General features: G+C 41.6%; 1 pseudogene; it reads right to left on the bottom strand.

Moving 5' to 3' along the window:
• Window positions 1-2,777: 2,777 nt before the first annotated feature.
• LOC132669209 (E3 ubiquitin-protein ligase Itchy pseudogene) lies at window positions 2,778-5,449 on the bottom strand (annotated as a pseudogene).
• Window positions 5,450-16,292: the final 10,843 nt, after the last annotated feature.

Here is a 16,292-nt window from a genome sequence, read left to right on the forward strand (position 1 = left end):
AGTAATTTTCTGGCCGAGGGCTGATGTTACACTCAGTTACACTCAGTACCTCAACTGCCCTAGTCCTGAGGTTTTGTTCAAGTCACAGGACACATTTTCTGATTCTTAAAAACTGTCCAAATGTTCTCTTTCAGGATGCTACATTTATAAGGAAATGGGACTTCCCGTTCTCCTCCCTCTAATGTAAATCTTGAATTTATGCCTTCACAGCAACTCCATTTTATTGATTCATTTGTAGTTACTTATGGGATCATAAATAATGGGTCCAGAAAAAAAGATGGAGGCTCACACAAAGGAGACCAAGATGCCTGTAAAACAGTGAAGCTCTTACCTGACCCAAGCCAACACTTCTCAAGAGATGAAGCCATCTCTCATTCAGGGCTTCTGGTGAAAGTGTTCAAACAATGGTTAAGCCATGTAGCTGTGCTTAAATTCCTGCCTGGCCCCTTGCCTAGGTGCAGGATTTCGTCAGCCATAGAGAACAGCCACACCTTGCCTTAATGATTTTTGCCCAAAGACTGTCCTAGCCAATGACAAGCCAAACTAGAATAATCATTTATGTCACCACAGACTATGCAGAATGATCTTAGCTGATTTCCTGTCAGGTTCTGAATAAACCTTCTATCACCTAGCCTAATGACTCTTCCTCTGGCTTAAATTGTTTTTTAGGGAGTTTCTTGAGTCCATTCCACATGTGAGCTGAACCTTCCCAGACAGACAGGGGATTGCCAGGCACAGGTGGAGTCCTAGATCCTGCAACAGGGGTTTAGGAGCCAAGGAATTATTTGATGCAAACTTTACTCCTTTGTCAAGAGATCAGAGGGGGCTTTGGGCCATGGCTAAAACCCAGTCACAGAAACTCAGTGTGGAATGTACTCAGCTAGAGAAGGTCCAGCAACTACAGAAAAGATAAGAGTGACATACATACTGTTTGTAGAGAAATAGTACATGCCCTTCTAGTGGAAATGGAAAAGGCAAGATCCTTTCTGGGCAGTCACATGGAGTAGAGAAAGGGAACACATTTTGGAACCTGGATTCACCATTGGATGACCTGAGGGAAGTCACATAATCTCTCTGGGACACAGTTTCCTCATCTGTAAAATGGGTTTGATAGTACCTATCTCACAAGGTGCTTATAAAGATCTAATGAAGCAGGTGTCTTGCATGGTGCTTGGAAAGTAGGACACACCCAAAACAAATGCTGGTTTCCACCTCTTATTCCCCTGCCCAAAGCTCACATTAATCCCAGATCATTCTGGGTTCTACCACCCTCAGACCTGGACAAGTAAGGCTCTCCGAGGTCCTCAGAGGTGCCTTCCTCAGAGTTTTCTAAATCCCTCCCTGGTGGTTGTTGGCAGTGCTGTCCAGCTTGGACTTGGTTCCACAGAGCCCCAATCTCTGTTTTTACCTCTTTGAGGCACTCTGACTCTCCATAGCCACTCCTTCCTGACATGGGATTAACCAGATGCCCTGAGGAACTCTAGAACTCATATCTATGGGTTTGTCCCTGGGCAATGTGACCAGGATCAGATTCCTGGAAATGGCCTGGTGAACAGATTATTCCAGTTGGTCAAGGTGATAGTTCTTTGAGGCCTCCTGAAAGACTGAGCTGCCAGAGTAGTGTTGACATGCTGATTTTGGGTGATTCCAATTTATATTTAGACAGGGGCCCTGCAAAAAATATTTGCCCATGGGCTCTACAAAGTTTAAGTATGGCCCTGATTTTAGGAACCTGGAAATACTTGTCCCCACAAGTGGCTGGACTTACATGGGATTTATTAACATAGTAATTATTCATATGGTAGCTATAAAAATTATCAAATGTTTGGGCCCTAGACAGGGCACCAATTTAAAACACTGCTTTTAAGTTAAAGCTCTGGTATCATCCTCTTTCCCTCCCCTGTCCACCATGGCCCTGTCTCTCTCATACTGTCACCAATTCTGCATGTCTCTCATATATAGCCTCTTCTGTCTATCCCTGTCTTAGTCCAGATCTCCAAGGTTCCCCCTTTCCCCTGGACTATTGCAGTGGCCTCATGGCTTCCAGGTTCTTCCCACACCATTCTGTCTCCCACACTGACCAGGAAGGAGGAAAAGCAAATATAAAAATGGGTTATCCTCTCTCTCTTTCTTTCTAAAAACAAATATATAAACTTAAAAAAAAAAGTGGGGGACACCTGAGTGGCTCAGTCTGTTAAGCATCTGACTCTTGATTTTGGCTCAGGTCATAATCTCACAGTTTGTGAGTTGGAACCCTGCATCAGGCTCAGTGCTGACAGTGTGGATCCTTCTTGGGATTCTCTCTCTCCTCTGTCTCCATCCCTCCCCCTCTTGTGCACTCTCTCTCAAAAGAAATAAACTTAAAAAAAATGTATTATCATTCATACCAGCACTATTCACAATAGCCAAAATGTGGAAACAACTGAAATGTCCACCAACTGATGAAGAGATAAACAAAATGTGGTATATCCATACAATGGAATATTATTCAGGCATAAAAAGAAGTATTGATCCATGCTTCAACATGCATGGATCTCAAGAACATATGCTAAGTAAAATAACCCAGCTAGGAAAGGGTACATATTATGTGGTTCCATTTACATGAAATCTCCAGAATAGGTAGCTTCATAGAGAAAATAGATCAGTGGTTGCCAGGAGTTGGGTTAGGGAGGAGTGGAGAGTGATGGCCCCCTTAATAAGTATGGAGTTTCTTTTTTTTTGATTTTCGACACATGTATACAAAACTGTTGCTAAGGTAACAGTCTAGTGGAATAAGACAAGGCAGATTTCATTGCTGTGTTAAATCTCATGTTAAGTAAGTTTTGACTAGTCATTTGCAATCTGATTTCTGGAAACATGGAGTAGAAATCCAGAATCATTGGGAGATAAATCTCAATGATAACATTAATTTACTTACACTCAAATAACTCTCTAAACAGTCACAGCCCAATTTTACAACAAGATGTGCAACAAGCAGAGAAGGAAAAGGACAAACATTGCAAATAAGTTCTTGTCCTTTGGTGGCACAAGTTCTCGGAAGTTACTCTCATCCAAATCCTGTTTCTTCAATAGCAAATAACAGCTTTTCCTTCAGTTGCTCATAGCTCTTGTAGGGTGGCAGGTCCAGGCGGTTAAAACAGGTATGACTTCTGGGTAACCAGTTTTCTTTCCCAACTTTTTCAGTGCAGAATTTCTGTGGTCATTGCTCCCCATGAGGTCAGCAAATCCTCCAACTGGCAATCAGCAGATTCCAGTAACAAACTGCAGAAGTCTCATTCTCTTCTCATTATCAATTTCTTTAACAAACTGCCCAAACCACATAATTTGTTTGCTTGTCCTAGTGTAATGATGGTAGATGGCATGTCTTCGCCAGTCATTCAAATGAATCTCTTGCATTCCACATAAAAGGACCTCTAATTCCTTTGCATCAAAGTATTGCAAATATTTCTGGGAAGAATTTCATTAAAGCCCTCAGAGAAAGCTTGTGTCTGTTCTTCAACACCTCGAGACAACTTCCATTCAGCTACCATTCTGATATATTCCTCTTCATTTTCTTCCGTCACAAGAATATTGCCACCATTAGGTTTCAAATCATGACTCTTGATTTCACCTAAAATTTCTTTATCGGCAGAGAAGTACATTTCCAAACCACGTTCCTCAATATTGTTTTCTTTAACCCAGATGAGAGAATTGTAAAATTCTGGATCAATAGATTCTAAATCCTTGAGTTCAAGTGGTTTGTTCAATATATGCTTATAGAATGAAAAAAAAAAAAACACTAAAAACCTGTGTCTATGAATTTCCCATGGAACAAAGCCATGGCAATAAGCCTGCCAATAAAACAAAAATATTTCAGGTGATCTGGATTGATGTAAGAAGCAGGATTAATCTGCAAGCAGTAGTTATCCTTCCCTGCATTTTCAAACGGGCAATACATGGGGTTCAACACCTCGTTTGACAAAACAAAGAACCTCTCTCTTGCTACACCTCCATAATCTAAACCTTCTTTTCCTGGAAAAATCACCCACAAACGTCTTCGCAGATCTTAGGAATTGAAGCTCATTATCTGCTGAAAGGAATCTTCAAACAACATTTTTCTTGTCCCTGTAATCTTTATGTGCTGTGGCATCGCAAGTTGCTAACACCAGAACCAGAAATACTGAACATGAACTTGAATTTTTGATTTTCGACACATGTATACAAAACTGTTGTTAAGACAGTATGGGAACTTGAAGTCCCGTACATAGGCTATCGGTGGTCTATTGTCTAGAGCAGATTTTCCAGTGTGGGGGTCAATATAGGTGGTTGTTTTTCTATTGTGGTCCACAAAATATGGAATTCCATCTACTGTGAATCTCATTTCCCAGCCTTCAGGTAAGAGCTTTTCATTTAATTTACCTTGACTTCTGGGGTCCTCCCATTGTGTAATACAAGAGTTGTGGTTGACAAAATATACTCTACCATTGCCGTCTGTTCTCTTCTCCCATCCAGGAGGCAGGGAAAGAAGGGGATCAAATTCTTTATTTTGCAATGTAGTAAACAAATCCTGATTCCCATAAATGAATCTCTGGTTAAACTGCTGCATTGCTCCTTGAAGCTGACTACATTGGAGCTGCCACCCTTCACAGTTCCGGATGGATTCCAATGTTGGCCTCTGCCATGTTGTTGTTCTTGTGAAACTGTCAACATAATAAATATGTCCCATGTTGTCAACCCACTGTTCCCAACCAGTAGGTAGAGGTTCTGGTCTATTCCACATTGTTCTTCTTTCAATAAGATCTATGTAGTAAACTCGCCCATGCTGGTCCACTCTCTGCTCCCAGCCAGATGGTAGGGGATCTTGAGGTACAGGATTTAATGGCCTAGGGCCTGAGCCTCCAGATATACTAAGAGGAATTATTAATCCAGATGTTGCTCCTTCAGATGTATTTATATTTGTTGGTGGCAGAGAGCCCATACTGGATCCATCATTTTCAGAAGTGGCAGATGGTGAACCATTGACAGATACTGGTCTACATGGGGTAAGTGGAGGTGGTCGTGAAGGTCTGGGAGGCCTAGGAGGTTTAAAACCGCCATTTGAGAGTGATGGAGAATTATTCCCATTGACCTTCCTATTTTCACCAGTCCCTGAATCCTCAGGTTCATCTGATCCATTTGGATGTGTTTTTGCTTCATCCTTGGGTCTGGAGACATCATTAGTCTGTGAAACACATTCTGAACATGTAGTTTCACCATTGGTAACAACTTCAGACTCTAACTGCAGCCCATCAAGACAAACTGACAAGTCTCCTATTGTCTCTGTTGGCTCTTTGTCACCTACAAGCTGTAAAGTCACAACTACTTTCTCAAGTTTCATGTTGTTTGACTTTAAGGTTTCAAAGATATCTAATGCAGCAGTTCCCAACAAAACATCAGATTTCAGTGTCTGATGACTCCACACACGAAAATGTAATTTCCCTCCTCCAGCTGAGGCAAGTCTCTCCATTTGGGATCTGGGTCCCACTCCCCATATCTTTTCAAAAGTTATTCTTTCAGTTAACCCAGAAACCATAAAACAATATTTGTGGCCCATGGATGGATCCTGTGTTTGGCTCATATAGACTTTTTTCCCTTTTGAAGTAAAATGTACTTACTATAAGGAAAAATGAAAGATAAAAATCCATCCTTTTTAGTGTATAATTCCACAAGTTTTGACCAACACCTACATTTGTGTGCATACTAGCATCACAATCAAGAACACTGCCCTCACCCCCCTCCCCCAACTCCTCTGTGCCTCAGGCAAATATTCAGAAGGAGCCTGTACTCTCCATTCTCTGCAGTTCCTGCCACTCTATTTCTTATATCCCACTACCTCAAGCATTTAGGTTACTTACTGAGGCCCCTGGATATTTGAGTCTGAAGTCCCTGGATTATTCCTCCTCTTTCCTACATCTTTTAGCCAATCCCCTCCTACTCATTCTTTCCTATCAACACCTAATCTCGCTCAGTTCCCCTCTGTTAAGGAAAAGCTCTCCTTTGGCCTCTCCAGATGCTACCCTTCCCTCACAACCAAACTTCTTAAAAGAGTTGTTATTTGGGGACCCCCTGGTCAAATTCCCCCTTATTAGCTCAAAGTTCTCCTGATACTCACTATATACTTAAGACGTTTTTTCTATTTCTTTGGGGAAAAAAACCAAAAAACAAAAGCAAGTTATATCAAGATAACTGCGTCTTTCTCAGATGGCAAATTTTTCATGTTGCCCCCAATGGAACATATAACACTGTTTCAGAATTTTGGTAAGACATTTTTACCCAAATCATGCCAACTTGTTCTCTTATGTTAAAATTATAAATAGTGAAAGACCTGCCCACTAACGTGGGCTCAAGTGGGGGAATAGGTTCAGATTCAATGTTATATCTACAAATAATTTCTGCTTCCGTTGTCTCTCTGAAAAAATCACCCAGTATGAGAAACCCTGTGTCTTTTCTCCCATAAAATGAGAGATCCGGATTGACTTGCATATTTGGGAAAGAAAAGAGAGAGAGAGAAAAAAAGCTAATCCTTCCATCTCATTCACAGAGGGTTGAAACAAAGGTGGGTAATACTTAAATGTTACTGAATATTGTTTTGAGTAAAAAATAAAGGAACAGTAAAAAAATTCTCAACTGGCCTCTGATTCTTGTTGTTCTGAAATTCTCCCTTCACTGGATATTTTTAAAAGAATGAAAGGAATGCCTGGGTGGCTTTGTTGGTTAGGCCACCAAATACCTTGATCTCAACTCAGGTCTTGACCTTAGTTGTGAGTTTGAGCCCCATGTTGGGCTCCATGATGGCTGTGGAGCTTACTTAAAAAGAAAGAAAGAAAAGAAAAGAATGAAAAGGAAACCTGGCACAAGGGAAGTCCATCCCAACTCTGTCCACATTCACTGGATCCATTTCCTCACCTGCCAGGCAGTCCTCTTCTCTCTCCAATATCTTCTCTTCTTCCACCATCTCGCTGTCAAAATCTTTCTCCTGAAGGTCCAATTGTCTCCATACCACAAGCTGATGGACACTTTTCAGACTTCATGTTACTTGATGGCTTAGCAGCACTGCATGCTGGTATGCATTTCCTTTTTCTTGAGACACCCTTTCTCTTTGGCTTCTTGGGATAACCACTTCCTGCTTTTCCTGCTACCTCCCTGGCTGCTGTTCAGCCTCCATGGGCATCTTCCTCCTCTACCCACCCTTTAAATGATGGTGTTCCTCAAAGATTCATTCTAGGTGCTCTTCTCACTCTACAATCTTTCCCACGTGCACACATCCAAACCCTCAGCTCCAATGACTGTTTTCTTATGTCTCACATCCAGACTTCTCCTCAAAGCTCCAAATTCATCTGTTCAACAGCCTAATTAGCCTCTCTGTTAAATGTCTAAAGAGCATCTCAAACTCAATCACAAATCCTGAGCCTGACCCCTATTCTGACCCTGCAAACTTGGTCCTCATCCAGTGTTTCCTATTTGAAGAACAGCACCACTACCTACCCAGAAGCATGAAGCCAGAACCTTTGGACTCATATCTCCTTCTCCCTCACTCCACATATCTAATCAATCACCATAGCCTGTCAGTTTTATTTTATTTTTAAATTTTATTCAAATTCAAGTTAGCTAACATACAGTGTAATAATGATATCCAGGAGTAGAATTTAGTGATTCATCATTTACATATAATACCCAGTGCTCATCCCAACAAGTGCCCTCCTTAACGCCCATCACACATTTTCTCCACCCCCATCAAACCTTAGTTTGTTCTATATATTTAAGAGTCTTTTATGGTTTTTCTCCCTCTCTCTTTTCATCTTATTTTTCCTTCCCTTCCCCAGTGTTCATCTGTTTCGTTTCTTAAATTCCACATATGAGTGAAATTGTATATTTATTTTTCTCAGACTGACTTATTTCGCTTAGCATGATACACTCTAGTTTCATCATCGTTGTTGCAAATGGCAAGATTTCATTCTTTTTGATCGCCAACTAATGTTTCAGTGTGTGTGTGTGTCACACACACACACACACACACACACACACACACACACACATACATACACACATTTTCTTTTTCCACTTGTCAGTCAATGGACATTTGGACTCTTTCCATAAGTTGGCTATTGTTGATTGTGGCCTGTCAATTTTACCTTCTAACACCTTTAGTGTCTTCCGCTGAGAACATCTTTAATGTCACTACCCTGGTCCAGGTCTCCATCATTTCTCTCCTATCACATCAGCAGTCTCCTAATGGGTCTCCTCCCATCCACTTTGCTCACCTCTGCCATTGCACCTCCACCCTAAAGTCAGAAAGATCTTTTTAAACACAAATATGACATTTTAATACCCTACTTAAAACCCTTGATGGTTTCCCATTGCCATAATCCCAAAACAAAATCTCTGGCCTTCATTTCATACTATGTTCCCCTTAGCTCAAGGTACTTCAGTCACACTGACCTTCTCTCAGAAATATTAGGGGACTCATACCTGCTTCTTCGCACCTCAGGGTGTTTATATGGTTGTTCCCTTTGCAAGCAACACTTCTTACCATTCAGCATCATCTTCTCACACTTAGAATTTCCAGTTAAGTTATAAAACAAAGTCAAAGATCTTTACCCACAGGAGCCTTCCTGTCCCCACCATCCACCCTTCCCCGAACTGACCAGGCCCTCTTGAAATATGGTTTTAGAACAGTCTTTACTTGGTCAGTTGGAGCTAAGTAATTAGTTATGACATGTCTGTCTCCCTTGGTAGAATATAAACTCCATGATTACAGGAACTATGTCTGTTATTTACTATTCCACCTTCAGAATCTAGTTGAGAGCCATGCTCATGGAAGCTCTCAATAAAAATTTTTGTTGAATGAATCCATAAAAGACTTTCTTTGTCTAAACTTTTAGAGGCTCATCCTGAAAGGAGTCACTCCAGATACTACTTAGAGTCACAGAATTCCACCTGGGAAATAGCAGCAGCTCCTAGCAATTTGTTGCTTGAGTCTCCAGTGGATACAGACTTGGATACAAACACTCTTCACTAGTAAACATATGTCTCCTCTTGGGATTAACAACCATATGTCCTCCCTGGGTTTAGTTAGGAAAATCACTACTGTTTCTAAGTAAACTTTGGAATTCATAGTACTGCTTATTTGAGAAGCAGCTAGGTCCCAAATCAGTGCCTGTAATTAATTTAAAATTGCTACTTTCTCAGGCCTACTATGTCTTCATAAGATGCATCTCTTTCAGTCCAAAGCCCAGAGACACTCACTGAACCTCTGTTGCTCTGAAAAATGGCTATCTGTCGCTTTGAGTTGCTCTCCAAGGGAATTCCCTAACATAGATTCTGGGTATACCATGTAAACCACATTTCCTGTCATATCAACCCAAATGCACATTTCTAATTTGATGGAAGTCTGTTTAATTGTCTCCACAGAGCCTAGAACAGTGCCTGGCAGGTGACAAGTGCTCAATAAATCTTTGTGGATGAACAAATGAAATGCATGGGAGTAATTATCAAGGAAGTCATCCAGAAGAAAGGAATGTTTAAGCTAGAGTTCTGAAGAAAGAGGAATAGTTGGCTAGGAGAACAGAAGATGGGAGAATATTCCAGGAAGATGCATGTGAGGTGTTGGGCAGGGAGAAAACAGATGTGCCCAAGGAAGCAGGGAACCTCAGAGGAAATCCCAAACTCCTAACCATAGTTTACATGGCCAGTGGGGCTTGGCACCTCCTTCTTCTCTGACCCTCCCTCTAGTCTTCCCCCCACCAACCTCACCCCTCTCATATTGGCTGCCCTTTTCCTCCAACAGATGCTTGGCAAATATTTGTTAAATGAATGCTGCAGTAGAGAGAGAACGAGGAAAAGAAAAGCAGAGTTGGAACATGCAAGACCGTTTTATGTTTTTTGGATCTTACTCTAAGAGGAATAAGAAGGTACAAAAGAATTTAAGCAAGGATCTGACCTGGTAATCTTTGCTTTTCTGAAAGATTACTCTAGCTGTTGGGTGGTGTAGGGGTCATGTGGGTTCAAAACAAGGCGAAGGGAGGCCAGTTCGGAAGTGGAGTGGTCCAGGAGAGGTGATAGTGAACTGGCCTAGTGGTGGGTGGGGTCAGAATAAAAAGAAGTGGAGGAAATTAGATTAAGTTCAGCCTGAAGAAGTAACTAAATTTGGTTGTAGCATAATTGACAGGATTAACACATCTAAAAAAGAACAAAAATATTTCTGGCCAGACAAGCTCATGGGGCTTGTTGTTGGTAGCAGAATGGCATTGCCTCCACCCTAGGTTTTAGATGTTTAGGCAAAATTCCTCCATTACTCTTCTTCTGTCATTTTCTTTTCTTATTTATTTTGAAAGAGAGAGAGAGCACCCAGTCAGAGAAGGGGCAGAGAGAGAAGGAAAGACAGAATCCCAAGCAGGCTTCGTGCTATCAGCACAGAGCCCAATGTGGGGCTTGCACTCACACACCATGAGATCTTGACCTGAGCCAAAAGCAAGAGACAGACACTTAACCAACTGAACCACCCAGGTACCCCTTACTCCATCATTTTCAAGGGGCAGAGGAATATCCTGGGAAAAAAGGTATTAGGAGACCAACCATGAGATTTCCCTTTGGATGTTTATTCATTAAAACAAGTTTGATGGCCTGGGTGGTCCAGACTAGGTCAGACAGGTAGGCAGGGCCACGATGGGTGCAACTCACCACCAGGAAGGGGCTGTCTGGATGAGAACCCAAGACTCTACAGCAGGGCCTCCAGAGCTGACCAGGCAGTGGTTGTGGCTGATTTTATTACCCCCTCCTACCACACCCTTCCAGCTGTATAGCTAAATGCCTCGGCAATTCTCCCTGGCTTGTGGAGTTGGTCAAGATTCTCTAGGGGCGCCTGGGTGGCTCAGTCGGTTAAGCGGCCGACTTCGGCTCAGGTCATGATCTCACGGTCCGTGAGTTCGAGCCCCGCGTCGGGCTGTGTGCTGACAGCTCAGAGCCTGGAGCCTGTTTCAGATTCTGTGTCTCCCTCTCTCTGACCCTCCCCCGTTCATGCTCTGTCTCTCTCTGTCTCAAAAATAAATAAACGTTAAGATTCTCTAGCCTGGCAGAGCCATTCAACCCATCCTTGAAAGCCTGCAGCTGAGTTCCCATTCTCCAAGCAGGCACCAGCTGTCAAGAGAGCAGGGCCGATTTGTGAACGAAAGCAAGAAACCCTGGGGACTTCTGAGGGGAGGAGACCTAGTACTTCTGGGGATTGGATCCCAGGAATTACTTGACTTCCAGCTGATTTCATAGGGGAAGGATTGGTGTTGTTGTAATTGAGATATCATAGAAAAGGAGCTTTATTTTGCAGATGACTCAGCCTGTGTTCAGATAGAATAATCCAAGTGACACATCTGAGACCGGGAGCCTAGAGGGGAAGAAAAAGTATACATGTGATTATTTTAAGTGTGATGAGTGCTGAAAAGGAGAAGCTAAGTGTTCCAAGAGAGTAAATATGGGGTCTCAGTTAGTTAGAAAAAGCTTCTGTGGTGAAGTGACATTTCAGCTGAGGTCTGGAGAGGGGGTATAAAGTGTGACCGGGAAGGACATGGCTTGAGGAGCGACTTTAATTTGGGAATTGAAGAATTGGTTAAGCCAAGAAAAGATCAGCAGGCAAATGAGAGGAAGAATCGGGGGCAATACTGTTGGAGACATGGTGAGGGTAGAATGTGGCAGCAGAACATGTGAAGGATGTTAAGACTTTGGACTCTGGAGCAATGCAAGCCATAGGTGAGTCGGAAGCAGGGGTATAACCTAATCAGTTCAGGTCATATACGATGTTTTCAATCCCCCTGAGATTAATCAAGCCAGAAGCAATAACAAGGCTGAGTGAGAATGAGCTAGACTAGGCTATGGCAAATTCTCCATGTCATAAATGACTCTTTGGGGAGCTTAGCACATCTTGACACATTCCTTCATTCAGCGTGACTCTCACATTCTAAAGGATCATAAACCAAATTTAAAACTTGACTATATTGGGTATTTGCCTTTTAGGGAAAAATCTATACACAGAATATAATATATAATCAGTCAACGAACACAATTTGCAATATCATGATGAATATTGTTAACTTAATCAACTGATTCTAACATAATTGAAAAATTAGTTGCCCAATGTAGCTGCTTAGCTAGATTCCAGGTGGGTATGACAATCATGTATAAGAAGCTGATGTAGGTGATGGTATGAAAAAAGCTAGGGAAAAATCAAAAGCTCAATTTGATCAGAGATGTTTAGTTTTTAAAACTAATCTCTTGAAGCTATAAAACTATACTTTCTAAAGCAGTGCAGGAAAACAGCTTTGTTATTTACAATTTTGAAACTCTCAAGCCTCTCTTTCGTTTTTTCCTTACTAAAAACAATTGCTTTACAAAGCGAGTTTGGTTTGCAGCAGGCAATTCCACTGCCTGTTTTAGAAGCCCTGGCTTTCCCCACTTGCTCCTTTTGCTCGTACTGTGACTTTGGCCTGGAGTCCCTTTCCCATATCATCTTTCTCCCTAAAATCCCTTCATCTGTCTGTGGCTGTTCACAGATCACAAAGCCTTTCTACTCCTCCCTAGAAGATCTCCACTGTTTTGAGCCTACAAAGAGCAGTTTCCTTTGTAGAGGATATTTGTGTGTGTGTTTTGTCTTCTCCAATAGATTCTAAGCTCCTTTGGGTTAAAGACCATCTTCTAACTTCTGTGTACCTCAAAACTTCCCATATGGTGCCATCAGTATTCCAGTCACTCAATACTTGTAAAGTGAAGGAGGGAAGGCATCAAAGTAACAGTGAAAACTGGGACAATCAGTTATAATGAGGCTCTTAGGCTGACCAAATGAAATTTGTTTGGTTAACCTGGATAGTATTATTATGATTATTTTTGGAGAAACCTCTCTTCTCATCTAAGCCCCCAAATAAGTGAGTGAGTGACTGAGTGACTGAGTGAGTGAGTAAGTAAGTAAATAAAACGTGAGATGTAAAAGCCTATTTTTGTAAGGCCAAAGTCATCGCATTGTTAAAGCTACAGTTTCAAATAGGATGGCAAACTGTTTTTTTTATGGAAATTCTCACTTTAAACAGATCCTGTCTTCAATATACAGTGTGATTACTACTATGGAAAAAAACCCACTTCAGCATAGATAAAATAACAGGAAGGAAATTTATCAAAATGTATACTACCCTCCCCCACTAAAAAAATCTATTTTCAAAATAGCTTCAATATGAATTAGGACTTTTATTGCACAGATTTTTTTTTTTTTAATTCTGCCTTCCTCAAAAGAGCATGTATTTCTAATACAAGAGATTCTTGCACCAGAAACCAAAGTTTTGTGGGGTTTTTTGAGAAAATAAAGTCCCTGGGATATTCAGTAAACACTTGGTAATGACCAAGTTTGATGCATCCAATTGCGAACCATTTCCTAAACACATTCAACACATTTAAAAAAGCAGAGGATGTGACAGAAAGCTTTGGTTACAGTAGGTGTGGGAATTTTTGATGAATCATACAGATTAACCCAGGGAATTAGGCACCTCTTACATACCTTTGACAGTGACCCGTGAATGAGTAAATAGCTTTATGTTTTCTCTGCATCACTATTCTTTCACCAAACCAAATTATTGCTTCAGGAGTGTTGACTGAATACTTATGCTTATCTCTTTACACTGTGAATCTGGTAAAATATACTTGTCCAGATTTCTAGTCATGGTCCTCCTACCCCTTTGCTCACCTTCTCTTAAAAATGTTTTTTTCCTTTTGATTAAAAACATCTTACCCTCCAACCATGAAGTTTTTTTTTTTTTGATTCAGAAAAGTATAAATAAGGAAATCACAATCATTCACGATCTCACTGCTTTCGAACCATCAGAGTTTAAATTTTCTTCCATCTTTTAAAAATGGGTCCATCTCGGGGCACCTGGGTGGCTCGGGTAGTTAAGCATCCAACTTTGGTTCAGGTCATGATCTTGTGGTTTGTGGGTTCAAACCCTGCATCCGGCTCTGTGCCCGCTTTGAATTCTGTCTCCCTCTCTCTCTGCCCCTCCCCCACTTGCGCTCGCTGTCTCTCTTTCTCTCTCTCTCTCAAAAATAAACATTAAAAAATAATAAACAAATATAAAAATGGTTCTATCTGTATAAATAACATTTTTTACACCATTGAGATAAGCTGCTCTGTTTTTCTACCCTCCTTTCCAACCCTGCCCTCTCCCCCGCCAGTTAACACTGTATTACAGGCATTTCCCTTTGTCACTGGAAACTTTATCAACCTCAGTTTTAATCAATGGCATTGTAGTAGTTCACCATGTCAATATGCTTCGTTTTTTAAGATGTGAAGTTCTCTGGGTCCTAACGGACTGTTCAAACCCGTTTTTGTGACCATTGGTGAATGACCTTTCTGCAGGCAGCTCTGTTCCTTACCCATCCCCATCTGGACACTGACTATCTGTCAGTGCCTGACACCAGACTGAGTGGGCTTAGAGTGAATTGGGTCCCAAGACTTGAAGTGACAGAGGTGCAAAGGGACAGATCCAAACCAAACTTTGCCTTCCATGTCACTTGAGTCTTCTCAGCTTAAAAAGGAGGCCACAGAAACAAATCCCTCAGCAATTTTTAAAAAGGCTTAGGGCAGAAGCTCTTTTCCTTATGTGAAGATGCACCCGGAACAACGGGGAAATTAAGAGCAGGAGGAGTCCTAGGAGGAGGAGGAAACGGCAGCCCCACCCTACCGACTCAGGATGGGAGAAAAGATTCTAGGAGGATGTCTGTAAATGCTCAGAGATGCAATTAGATCTGGAATCTGAATACTGATTAGTTGGAGGGCCCTGGAAGACAGAAGAAGGAGGGAGATGGATCAGAGTGAGTACTGGGAATCTGACTTTTCAGAGGTACTGAATTAAGAGAGGGGAGACATTTGGAGAAGGGTGGGAGGAGGGGTGGTGGATGAATGGAAGAGACAGGAGAACCTAAATTGAAGGTGATAGTTCATTTTGTTATCTGGCTCCTTCCTCCCATTTCCCCACCTTCATTTGGACAGTGGGACACAAATCGTAGAACCATTCATTTTCTTATGAAGGGATTCAGCTTAACCCTGACACTGTAGACAATCTTTTCTTTAACATCTTGTGACTAGAATGGGCTTGGGAAGTCTGAGGAAGCCCAGAAAGAACTTGACCTTTACCACCAGAGGCCCTTGGTGCTTGGGAAGCCATTTCTTGGCTAATCCTGCAGCTGTGGGAGGACCATCTCTTAGATCCTAGACCTTTCTCCTGGCCTGGCTTCTCCTGTGGCTCTCGGCTCCCCTTGGAGAGCTGCTGCTGCTGCCCTCTTAGCTCAGGCTCCTCTTTGGGTCCCCTTAGTGAAAACAACACTCCAGTCTGGCAGACACTCAGGGCCTGCTGGGAGAGGACACCAAACATGGATTATGTACTTCTTAAAATTGTGTCCAAAATTATATATCACAGAAACTACTAAAGATTATAGACGTACATGGTATTTTTTTTTTTTTTCAACTTTTTTTTTTTTTTTTTTTTTTATTTATTTTTGGGACAGAGAGAGACAGAGCATGAACGGGGGAGGGGCAGAGAGAGAGGGAGACACAGAATCGGAAACAGGCTCCAGGCTCCGAGCCATCAGCCCAGAGCCTGACGCGGGGCTCGAACTCACGGACCGCGAGATCGTGACCTGGCTGAAGTCGGACGCTTAACCGACTGCGCCACCCAGGCGCCCCGACGTACATGGTATTTTAACACAAGCCAGAGTTTAATACAGAAGTCTCAAGACACTTGTTTGTATGCTAGATTCCAGGGTGTTTTTGTGCCAGAGTCTAGGGTATTTTTTCCCCTCGGTTATCCCCAACCTAAGCCTAAATGTTATATTATCTTTTTTTAAAGTATACTTTAATAAAACAATACACAAAAAATATACACTTGTTGAAGAATGTTCAGATATTAGAATTAAAAAAAAAAAAAAAAAAAAAAAGGCCAAGTCCCCCGTATGTCCTCCCAATCCTGCTCCTTCCTCACAGGAGAGAACTGTTAACAATGTGGCTAACTGCTTCCAAATCATACTAGATTATATAGAATTCTTTGTTTTATTCTAGTGAGATTATATGATACATATCCAATGACTTGCTTTCTTAAAAACTTATTCGTATATCTTGGAAATCTTTGCATGCCAGTGCATATTGGTCAATCAAAAATTTCAAACAAATTATAACTTTCCATTCACAGCATATAAATGCAACTTATTTAATAAATTTGTTGATTTGTTTAATTTGTTACTATGCCTTA

Source organism: Panthera onca, chromosome B3 (genome assembly GCF_046562875.1).
Source record: "Panthera onca isolate mPanOnc1 chromosome B3, mPanOnc1 haplotype 2, whole genome shotgun sequence".
NCBI classification, from domain to species: domain Eukaryota; kingdom Metazoa; phylum Chordata; class Mammalia; order Carnivora; family Felidae; genus Panthera; species Panthera onca.